Source organism: Sorex araneus, chromosome 2 (genome assembly GCF_027595985.1).
Source record: "Sorex araneus isolate mSorAra2 chromosome 2, mSorAra2.pri, whole genome shotgun sequence".
NCBI classification, from domain to species: Eukaryota; Metazoa; Chordata; class Mammalia; order Eulipotyphla; family Soricidae; genus Sorex; species Sorex araneus.
The window spans coordinates 179,952,635-179,964,788 of NC_073303.1; positions in this window are offsets into that span (position 1 = coordinate 179,952,635).

Here is a 12,154-nt window from a genome sequence, read left to right on the forward strand (position 1 = left end):
TTAGTGATGTAGGGCATTTTTTCATATGCCTTTTGGCCATTTTTATTTCTTTTTTGAGGAAGTTTCTGTCCATTTCTTTTTCCCATTTTTTGATAGGATTGGATATTTTTCTTATAAAGTTCTACCAGTGTCTTATATATCCTTGATATTAACCCCTTATCTAACGGGTATCGAATAAATAATTTTTCCATTCTGTGAGCTGTCTCTGTATTTTGGTCACTGTTACTTTTGAGGTTCAAAAGACTCTTATTAATGTAATTTCATTTGTTTATCTTTGTTTTCAATTGCTTTGTCAGTGGTGTTTTATCCTTAAAGATGCCTTTAGCTGCGATGTCATGAAAGGTTTTGCCTACATTTTCCTTCATGTACCTTATGGATTCAGGTCTGATATTGAAGTCTTTATTCCATTTTGATCTGAATTTAGTGCCTGGTGCTAGACAGAGGACTAAGTTAATATTTTTTTTTGCATGTAGCTGTCCAGTGTTCCCACGCCCCCTTTGATGAAGAGGCTTTCCTTGCTCCACTTCACATTTCTTGCTCCTAAATCAAAGATTAAGCGATCATATAGGGCCTCAGAAAATCAATTAAAGAGGTGAAGAAACTATACAAAGAAAATTGCAAAACATTACTTCAAGAAATAAAACAGAACAGGAGGAAATGAGGCCACATGTTCTGTTCATGGGTCGGGAGGATTAACATTGTCAAAATGGCAGTACTTCCCCAAAGAGCCAATGCAGTCCCTATATGGATACCCATGAAGTTTTTCAAAGAAATAGGCAAGTCACTCCTGAAATTCATATGGTTCAATAATTCCCCATGAATCACTGTCACTGTCACCCCATTGCTCATTGATTTGCTCAAGCGGGCACCAGTAATGTCTGCATTGTGAGACTTGTTGTTACTGTTTTTGGCATATCTAATACGCCACTGGTATGCCATGAGGGCAAGATATTCTCCAGCAGCTTGCCAGGCTCTCCGAGAGGGGCAGAGGAATCGAACCCAGGTTGATCACATGCAAGGCAAATACACTACCCACTGTGCTATGGCTCCAGCCCAACAACCATGAACAGCAAAAACAATCTTTGGGATAAAAAAGATGAGTGGCATCACCTTCCCCAACTTCACACTGTACTACAAAACAGTAATAATTAAAACAGCATCATATTGGAATAGAAACAGACCCCCAGACTAATGGAATAAGGTTGAATTTCCTGACACAGACCTTCAAATATATGATCACTCAGTTCTACACATTTAACTGTTCACCTAGTTATCTGAAAGAGGGTGGGAGTCGCTCTCAGGCTCTTAAAACAAAGCTTGAGATGTCACTCCACCCTCAAAGGGGAAAAAAAAGAATTTTGAGGCCAAAAGAAGAAGTTATTCTTAGATTTTCACTTAGGAATAATTACATGGGATTCTGGGGATCGAACCTGGGTCAGCCTCATGCAAGGCAAACACCCTACCTGCTGTACTATTGCTCTGACTCTAATCTTCTTATGAAGGCACCATTCATGTTCGATTAGGGTTCACCCAATGATATGCTTTTAACTCAATAACATATTTACAAATCCTGTCTCCAAATAATGTCATATGTAAATGCACCATGATTTTGGGAAAGAGCACACTCCAATTCCTAATACTTAGGTTGTGAATGAAGGGTCTAAGATTTGAACAATAGTTTTTCTGACTTCAAAGTTCACTTTTTCCCTACCACATAAAATTTTCCCATAAAATTACTGTACCTTCTATTGATTTTACTGTGTTTCATCATACACCTATGCTTCTTACCCTTACGACCTGAAAGTAGCAACTTGGGGAAACCAAGGTTGTTTTCCTTCTAAGAAGATGAAATCATTGAACTACAAGAAAAAGAGGCAGTAGTGGGTAAATAAAAGAATTAAAATATTCTATTGCAAACTACAACACCCCAAAGGAGAGAGAACAAAAGGGAATGCCCTGCCACAGAGGCAGGGTGGGGTGGTGGGGGTTGGGGTGGGGTTGTGGGAGGGATCCTGGAGTCATTGGTGGAGAAGAATGGGCACTGGTGGAGGGATGTAAATGATCACTATATGACTGAAATGCAAACATGAAAGTTCATAAGTTTGTAACTGTACCTCACAGTGATTCACCACCAACAAAAAAATATAGATGAAGGAAAGAAGTAGAATATTTATTAGTTTAAAAGAGACAGTGTATTTATGAAAAAATAGATTATTTTCAAAACTCCTAGATTTACTTTTATTATTATTAGTGTGAGCTAGTTCAAGGGGAACATAAGAAATTCACTAGTTCTGTCTACAAAAGCTTCAATTGTCTTTACCATAATTCTGTTAGATGAACGGAACTATTTTTTTTTATCATTTTAGAGAATAAGGAGTTGAAGCTCAAAGAGTTTGTGTAACTTGCCCAAGAGGTAGAACTGGGACTTCATTCCACTTCTTTTGATTCAGAGTTCAGTGATCTTCTGCTTGTACTGGCTGCCTCCCTATTCAGTATACCCACAGGATGCTGTGTGAAGTTCTATAGGTAGTTTGTAGATTCACCACAGGATATGCTTTCAAAGAACTTCCTTTGTGAAAAATCAAACTATCATACTCCTCATCCTCTTTACTCAGCTTCTGCTGAAGCCTGTGGGCACACAGATGGAGATGTATATTCACATTTACTGAGTCCTGTGCTATATTTCACATACAGGAATGCATTTCCTGAAAATGGGACTTACCCAGATGGAGGTGGGCAGAAAACTGCTACATAGTGTGATGGAGATATTCATAGCTCACATCTGTCCTCCAATATCTTCACTTGTCTGAGGACATTTACTCCTATTAACTGATCCTAAACACTATCTGTAAGAAAGTTGGTAAAAAGATGTGGATTCTATGGTCACTGTCACAGCATTTTTCACTAGTGAGTTGTGAAATCAATTTTCTGTGTGAAGACCAGTATTTCAAATATAAAGTTGAATAAAATAAAATATAAAGTATTTGATTGCACTGGATGAAATTAAGGCGAATATTGTTTTATGAAAGTTTTTCTTTCCTTTTTTTTACTCTTTATATGCAAGTTCACATACTGTGGATCCTTATGAAAAATGCATTTCTTGATAAATGGCAATGAAAAAAAGGTTGAGAAACAACCTTTAAAAGAAAAGACAGCTCTTTATACTTTTTGAATTGAGGATACTTTTGATAGTACGATAAAAGCTATGGTTCTTCTCTCAGAATAAATGCACAAATCTATATCTTGGATATAATTTTAAAAGGGTTATACACAATATGAATCTCACCTACTGATCTCAAGTTAAGAACACTTGCTTGAGCTAAAATGGCATACTTTCCCTAGAAAGGAAGTAAGTGACTCTAGAGAATTTTTTCTGAGCCCTTTTACTCAACATTTTCATATTTCAGCCTAAATACATTTAGTATTTAAGAGTTAGAATTCTAAGCTAAACATGATAAGAGAACTTATTCATTTATTTAGCCAAAGTTAACACACTCTTACTAAATAAAATAACTGATTCTACATGTCTCAAGTTATATCATACCACCTCAACAAAACTAAGCAGGTAAAAAAATTAAATAAGCAGCTAAATGAACCATGTTGATCAGAGAGAGTTAAGGGTTAAAATGGAATAATTGTATGATATGTATGGAGTGTAGAAGAGATAGGTAAAAAAATATTTTAATTGGAGTTTGGTGTCTGAGAACATGTCTCTTTTATTGATTTGGATTGTTCAAATGATATCTATGATTATACATCCCCCATTACATTGTACTTACCAAAATGCTTTGTAGTATTTAAAAACACTTGATCAATAAGCTACCTGTGGCATATTCGATATGCCAAAAACAGTAACAAGTCTCACAGTGGAGACGTTACTGGTGCCCGCTAGAGCAAATTGATGAACAACGGGACTACAGTGCTACAGTGCAGTGCATTACATTGTACGTACCAGAATGCTTTACAGTATTTAAAAACACTTGATCAATATTTATTTGTAATTTTATTGGCTTCCTTTTTAAGGATAGTTAAAAAGAAACATCATGTTTAAAAGTATAACTCTAAGTATTAGACTGTCTCAGCGTAAATTATCACTTTGCTCTTTACTAAGTAAATGTAATGTAGTTATGGTTAAGTCATTTGGTCGTCAGGTTCTTGAGGCTTATCTTTAAAATGGGATAAACAATATTGCTACACTTTTAGAATATTATGATAATTAAATGGCAATAAGTGTAAAGGGTACACAGTACATTTTCTAATGTCCACTTTGAAAACAACCACTTTATGTATCTCGAATTTTTGTCAATTGCGTGGACATTTCTCTACTTGAGTGTTCTGCCATCATTTGAAGTCACTTGGTTTTTAGCTTGTAGATGAGTTAATGAAGATAAGACATTCTAAGTAGCGAGACTAACATGGTTGGCATGTGATAAGAAGACTGAAAGGCTGAAATGGAAGACATAGGCTCCTATATGTGACCTTTTATTTTTTTATCTGATCTCATATGTACAGCATTATGTCTCCCAGAAAGTGTTCTAAGAACGAGTAAATAGAATTCTTATTGACTGGACAGAGAAACTAACACAGAGACAATTTTGCGGTATTCAGCTGGTGAAATTCATCGAAGATCCAAATAAACCCAAATTTAGAAAGGCATTATAAATCCCAAATTTGGAAAGACATTATAGATCCCATTTTGAAGAAATGCTAATGAAACCTATAGACATATTAACCTGTCAAACTCTGCATAGTACCTGTGCACATATACATTTCCATTTTTTATTATATATTATTCTTTCAGGTTGTCACTTTTTTTTAAATTTTGGGCCACACCTGGCAGTAGTCAGGGATTACTTCTATCTATGCACTCAGGAATCATTCTTGGCTGACTGTGGGGACCATATAAAATGCTGGAGATTGAAACCAGGTTTACTGTGTGCAAGGGAAATGTACTATTTCTCTGTCACCACTTTTTATTCTTGGAATAACTCATCAGTACATGACACTTGGAGATATAAAAACAAGCATATTCTATGTAGATCATTGAGTATGAGTAGTAGAATTTTTCTTCTCATGATAGCAATAGTCTTAGATTGTTTAATTTTTTGGGGGGTCACACCTGGCAATGCACAGGGGTTACACCAGGTTCATGCACTGCACTCAGGAATTACTCCTGGCTGTGCTCAGGGAACCATATGGGATGCTGGGAATCAAACTTGGGTTGGCTGCAGGCAAGGCAAATGCCCTACCTGCCGTGTTATCACTCCAGTCCTTAGATTGTTTAATTTTTTGACCGCACCTTGTGATAGTTGGCATCAAACCAGGAATTTCCCATACAACGCATGTACTCCAACCTTTTGAACCAATTCTCTGACCCTGAAACAGAATTTGTTTATGTGAAAGTTATAATAAACTTGCTTTCAGTCATTTCTCGATAATCCACAATCCCACTGATGTTACTTTGTGTTTCTTCTCCAGAGGTCTAGGGCTCAGAAAAAGTTAATGTCAACATACACACACACACACACACACACACAAATTAGTAAACAGTCTGAAGTTTCTGGTCCCACATACCATTTGACTGAACCTCAGACTCATTCCCTAATGTCAACAAAACCTTCCAAATAAAAAGAATAAAACTTAAAAGTCACATTACAAACTCGGACAAGTTCACAGTTTAAAATTTCTTGTAAAGATCAATGATGGTGTGGCATTAATCTAAAGAGACATTTACTGTAACCACTTATGCCCCATAACGAATCTACAACTTAATGGAGGTTTTGCATTTTATCTATTGGTAGCTGTCTAAATATTTAATTGTTTTGGATGGCTCTTCATATTATTTGTCCTTTTTTTTTCTCAGATTGAATATCATTCTGAGGTGCAAAAATACTCTTTTTACTTCATGATGCTCAAGGTCAGTTTAAAGGCAGGTCTCTGGAGAACTGAGTATTTGTGACTTGCTCATCTATTCCCCTGAATCTGTTAGTGGTTTTGAGATATGTGTAGGGAGGAAAAAACAGATAAGCCAAATTGGATTTTGAGATGAAGAGTACCTACAAATAGACAACAATTGACCATGAAAATCTAGCAAAACAGTGTATACTTGGAGAAAATAAAAGTTTTATTGTTCCCCTTTGGCCTTAAAATAAAATGTGTATGTTTTGCTTTCATTTAAAAGTTAAAAAAAAACCCTTCATTTTAATTGCATTAATAGCCATGATCCAGAGACTCACAAATGGATCTCGGAAGAGAGCATCATGCCACAGAGATGTCTCCTCACCCTGTGCCAGCTGATTTCATCCAGACACCTCAGAGTAGGTGTGTCCCTCCACCTACCCCAAGTGAACACCAGCAGCCACAAACCTCCAGTCGCCATGATGCTCACAATCAACCTTCACAGGCTTATCCTGAGACCTCCACGCATGACAATGAATCCACTGAAAAAATCCAGGTGTGCGCGCCTTGTGACTGAAAACTCCAGACCTCCAGAGTCAGGAATGGGTTCCTTCCCCTATCTTCCCACCCTTCTGGCTTCCTGGCAGTCATGCCCATTTAAGTGCATTAATATCCATGATTCAGAGATTTGCAAATGAATCTCAGAAGAGAACAGCATTCCACAGAGGTGCCTTTGAACCCCAAATATTTGAAAGTTAGAATTCCAGGAGTGTGTACCGCAAAAGTGGTTGCACAACATTTCATACTATTTATAACAAGTAATACAAAAATGAATTATTTAGCATGTTCCTGTGTGGCAGGCTTGGGTGGTAGTGGGAAAACTCAAAATAATTGTGCTGCGATTGGTGCTGAAATATTGAATGCAGTGAGTTATTGTTAACAACTTTATGGAAATAAAATTTTAAAATTAAAATAAATATCTTCCTAGTGTAAACCATTCCCACCTCCTTCAGTGACACCCCAGCCCAATAAATTTCTTTAGAAATCGTTCTTATCTCCAAGTTTTCCATAATTACCACTCTCCTTCCCTTCCGAAATAGTTTTAATTTGTATAGCAAGACTTTGATCTTCCGGAATTCTGGAAGATCAAGCCAAAGAATTCAAAACAAGCAGAAAGAGAAGAGAAGCGAGTCCTGGGGCTGGTGCTGCTTCGAGGGAAGACCCTGGTCTGGATGACAGTAGAGGGACCTCCTCCCAAAGACGTGAGTCAGTGCAGTGCTGGCCTGGCGCTCACTCTGTAGGGACAAGCACCAGGGGTGTTAATTGCTCATGGTGTCAGGAAAGTGAAACACATTTCATCCTCCACGATCTTAGACCCATAGACTCCCAGCCTGTGTTTAGAAATAGAACAGGATTTGGAGACACCAACCAAATTTGTTTCCCCTAGAGTCTGGCAAGCTCTACGTGGCGTATTTGATATGCCAAAAACAGTAACGACAGGTCTCATGATGGAGACTTTGCTCAAGCAAATCAATGAGCGGAATGACAGTAATACAGTGATAGCAAGACTTTCCTTCAGAAGGGATATTTACTAGTGGGCCTACAGAGTCAATAATCAAGTCTCAGTTCAATTGTGATGACAATAATTTTTTCGTCAAGATATTTAGACATCAGAGGATAACATGTGTATATGCATGCATGTGATTTTAACTTGTGTCATTTCTTTTTATTGTTTAGGTTATACACTTGATTTCTCAGTTTGCTCGAAGTTCACACTTGCACCTTGAAATAGCATTTAAAACAAGACCTTCATTCCATCTGTGGAAAAGAAAAATTGCCTTCTAACAAATGGGTCGTTGATATTCGCCAGAAATGCAGTCTTCTCATGTGTGACTTTATTCCTATTCTCATATTGAGACTGTTACAGACTATACCAGAAGCTCACTGTAGTGGATGGAGCTCTAATTAGGAGCCAGGAGAACTACATTTGACACTCTTTTTGCTCTTCACTAGCTTAAATTGAACCTGCATTTAACCCTTCGGAGAGTCCTTTTTCTCTGCCATTTGAAGCAAGTATGTGGTTGAAGGAATTATGTGATCCTGTGGGTCCCTTTTAGTTGAATAGGAAAGTGAAGGTATTCCAATATACCATTGGTATGTCTAAGTAATAGCTTAAATCATGTGAAATATTTTAAATAAATCGGTGTTTGTTTTCATGTCTGACTTACTAATCATTTAAATCATCAATTTCCGTTATCTGTGATTTTATATTCAAAGCAGGTCCGGTTCTCATTACTTCTGATGAAATACCGCGACCCTTGCTCAGGATGTGAAGCCAGAAAAACTTGAACAGATCTGAGTCTCAGTCACCTTTATTCCACACAGCAGCATTTCCAATCAAACCGATGTTCACGATTCTATTTCTGGCAGCAAACTGCTTGGCCACAGGATTTGTACAATTTCTTTTTTTTTCTCAACACAGCACTTTCTCAGTTCATGTAAACTCTGTGTTAATTATTTTGGCTCTTAGCTGAGAAAGAAGAAAAGCTCACATTTGCTAAATCAAGAATGACTAAGTGAATTCAGAAGTGCTCGCTCTACAAAATGGTTTACACTCTACAGCTAATGCAAACTCTCTAGTTGCTTTAGTGTTTTCCTCACCATATCTATGAATCGTTTTTTCTTTATAAGATTTTGTCATATTAAGAGTATGAAGCATTTGGTATTATATTTTCTCGGAGAGTGGGTGGCCCTAAACTCAGATTGACACCGTCAGCAAAAGAATCTCAATAACTTCTTGGAGGGGGGAACATAATAGTTTCTTAAGTGTTAGAAACTGTGGTATTTCTTATGATTCCCTATAGAACTATGCACAGTGAGTTTGTGACCTATGATGAGTCAGAGACATAGGATTCTAATCCATCTGTTTATTCCACACTACTCAGTACCTAATAAAGAAGGAGCAAAGGTCAATTTTAAGATTTGCACAGAAGTCAGAGTAATTTCAGGATCTAGGCAAAGGAGAGATTCTGGATGAGATATTTCCCTCTCCCTATCAGGGTAATGTTCATTTTTAGGTGCAAAGGAGAGAACTTAGCATCCTTCTTTGGTCTCAGTTAATAATTTCGGCTTAAATGGTCAGAACTCTCTGGCGCCGACATGGAAAGAAATTAGTTAGTGTATAGAAAAGAGAGGTGCTTCACAGAATCAGGAACTGAGATAGCACAAGGATGGGTGATCTGACATCATATATGTCTGTTTTTTTTTTCTTTTTCTTTTGCACTTACCTTATTCAGTATGCACAGAGGGAAAGATCGATGCAACTCTAGCTCCTGGGATTATACTGTCTTATTTAAAAAGTGAACATCTCCCCCCTTCCCAGCAAAAAACAAACAAAAAAAAAACTGAGAGCATAGTAAACCAAAGACCTTTCGTTCCAACTCCACATTTATGAGGGGATGAATTTTATTGTTAGTTCTTATCAGATAAGCACTCTTCCTTAACTTAATGTGACAAGGGATGTTGGTAAGGAAACACATACCTGGCTACTTCCACTGTCTCTTTACTTCTGCTACTACTATAATTTAGCAAAGTCAGTCATAGGTAATTACCTAAAGAACCTTTGATGAGAGTCTAGCACCTGGGATATTTCTAGTCTCACTTATGAAGATATGATCCAATATATATTCCCAATGGCTCTGCCTTTATATGATTGTCCAGAGGAAATTTTATTTTTGCCAAAATAGAAAGGAAGGTCAGAATATATAATACAAGACATAGTTTTCTTATTATTTATTGAATGTTAGGTATTATTTATTAACTTTCTACTGTGAAAGTGGAATTTTTCTCTCCCCAATTCCCAAAATACTCCACCACGCTAGACTGCATGCCTAGCAAACTCTCTTCCTCCCTTATGTACACAGCACAGGCGTACAACAGTCTTCCAATGCCTGACACATAGTTATGTTAAATTTTTTAATATTACAGTAATTACTGTTTTTATGATAACAAATATGTAAATGTTGTTATGGTTGAATCACTAAATTATTATGTCAGACAGAATAGGATAATTCATATCACAGTAATAAATAATACCAGAATCCAAAGAAATTTTTTTTCTCTTTGGGTCACACCTGGCGATGCACAGGGGTCACTCCTGGCTCTGCATTCAGGAATTACCCCTTGTGGTGCTCTGGGGATTATATGGGATGCTGGGAATCGAACCCAGGTTGGCTGCATGCAAGGCAAATGCCCTACCCACTGTGCTATCACTCCAGCCCTTCCAAAGAACTTTTTATCATTCAGTCTTCTCTAGATTCAAGTGATTCTTTTTAACAGTGTCCTTTTTTATTTGACCCAGCAGAAAGAATATTCTGGTTTTGTGACCAGTTCAATAATAATAATAATAATCTCTATGGCAAAGGAGAGAACAGAACTTTCAGGGATTTATTTTTACTGATGTGTATAAAAAGTGATTATATATGATTCATGCTCAACAAACATGGGTTCTGACATAATCTTCAGGTAATTTTAAATCTGTAGAAATATGTGACTTTTTCTTATTTAAAGTTTTTCATTTTTATTGGCATATCATAGTTTATAATAGTGTTGAAACTGTTTTATAGCAGAGCTACACCAATCTGTCCACCAGTATTTCATTATTCAACCCACCGTTGTCTCTGAGCCCTGTCTACACTATACCCCTTTCCGCTCAACCAAAGGCTCCTTAGTTCCTGGTTGTACGGCATGTCTCAGGGTTGGTTTGCATTGGAATTTGTCTAATCCTTTCATTCACTTCTTTATATTGTATGATATGAATGAGTGCATCGAATATTTATCTTTTTAGGTTGTTTCTGGATCATAGCTATTGTTAATAGTGCTGCAATGAACATCAGTATTTTAAATGGTACCTTATTGGAAACTTTTTTTTGCAGGGGTGGAGGTTGTTGTGTCACATCGTATGGTGTTTAGTGTTTAATCTTGGCTTTGTGTTTAGGGATTAATTCTGGCAGTGTTCATGGGGCTGTATATGATGCTGGGGCTTGAACTGGATTCAGCTGTATGCAAGGCAAGCACTATATTATCTCTTCTGGCTCTCAGAAACATTCTCTCATTCACAGATAAAAACCAGTTTCCATGACAACTTGATCACAAAGGAATTTAGATTACATATTTGCTAATAATTATGTTTATATATAGACTCAGCTTTGCTAGAAAGGAAACAGTCACCTACAAATGAAATTAGTTATCATTATAAATTGTGGAAATTTTCTTATTTTCCCCATGCCCATAGGGCAGAGGGCAGAGCTAAAAAAAAATGAGACAAAGAGTCAGACAGAGTGGCCTTTAACTCTAGTCAATGTACTACAAGTGCATTTACATTTTCAAACAATATCCTTCAATAAAGTTTAAGTACCTGGTAGGGGTTAATACTAGGGAGAGTACAAAAATCTTAGTTTTTGTTTGGAGATGCTTAGTAGATGGGATTAGAGGAAAGAATTGATAGAAGAGGAGTTCACACAAAACTTTAAACACTTGAAATTAAATAGTACAAATGCATGGAAGTTACATTTGAATTTATACACATAAACCAGAGACTGTGCTAATTCAAATAACTCATATAAATATCAGAAGGTAAGGCACATTGACCTTTTGTTTTTTGAATATTTTTTTTCTAAAGTCCTTGACTTTTCCTTTGTGTCATATTTTCCCCTTTCAATATTTGATTGCCCTAGTTGATTGTTTTCTTGTTAATATAATATGTCTTTGCTTTGTCTCTATATTTGTTGTCACCTCTCTCTAGAGAGATTTATGAATACATCAGATTTCTAATCTTAGAAATTTCTAGAAAGGGACTGAAAGATAACCAGCTAATGGCTTGAGATGACAAAACAGAGATACATGGTTAGCATTGCTTTTCTTGTGTTTGTTATTCTATCACTCATCTAAAATTGGGAATCAAGATTTTATAAAATAGAAGTTTTTTACTGCTTACAGTTTTATACTGTATTTTAAATTTTGTAAAAATTAAATGCCTCTCAATGGAAAATCAAATCGTTTCTAACATTCATACTTAATGCCCATGTCTTTAGTCAGATTCATGACATAACCAAAAACTAGGCTTCAAAGCCAGAATACATCTTGCTCTAAAAATGATGTCTTGTTTAGTTTTTACTGTGTTACTATGGAAATATTTTTCTCAATCAACCTCTGCTGCTCTGAAGCAGTTATTATATTTTATTTTTAGAAAACAGTG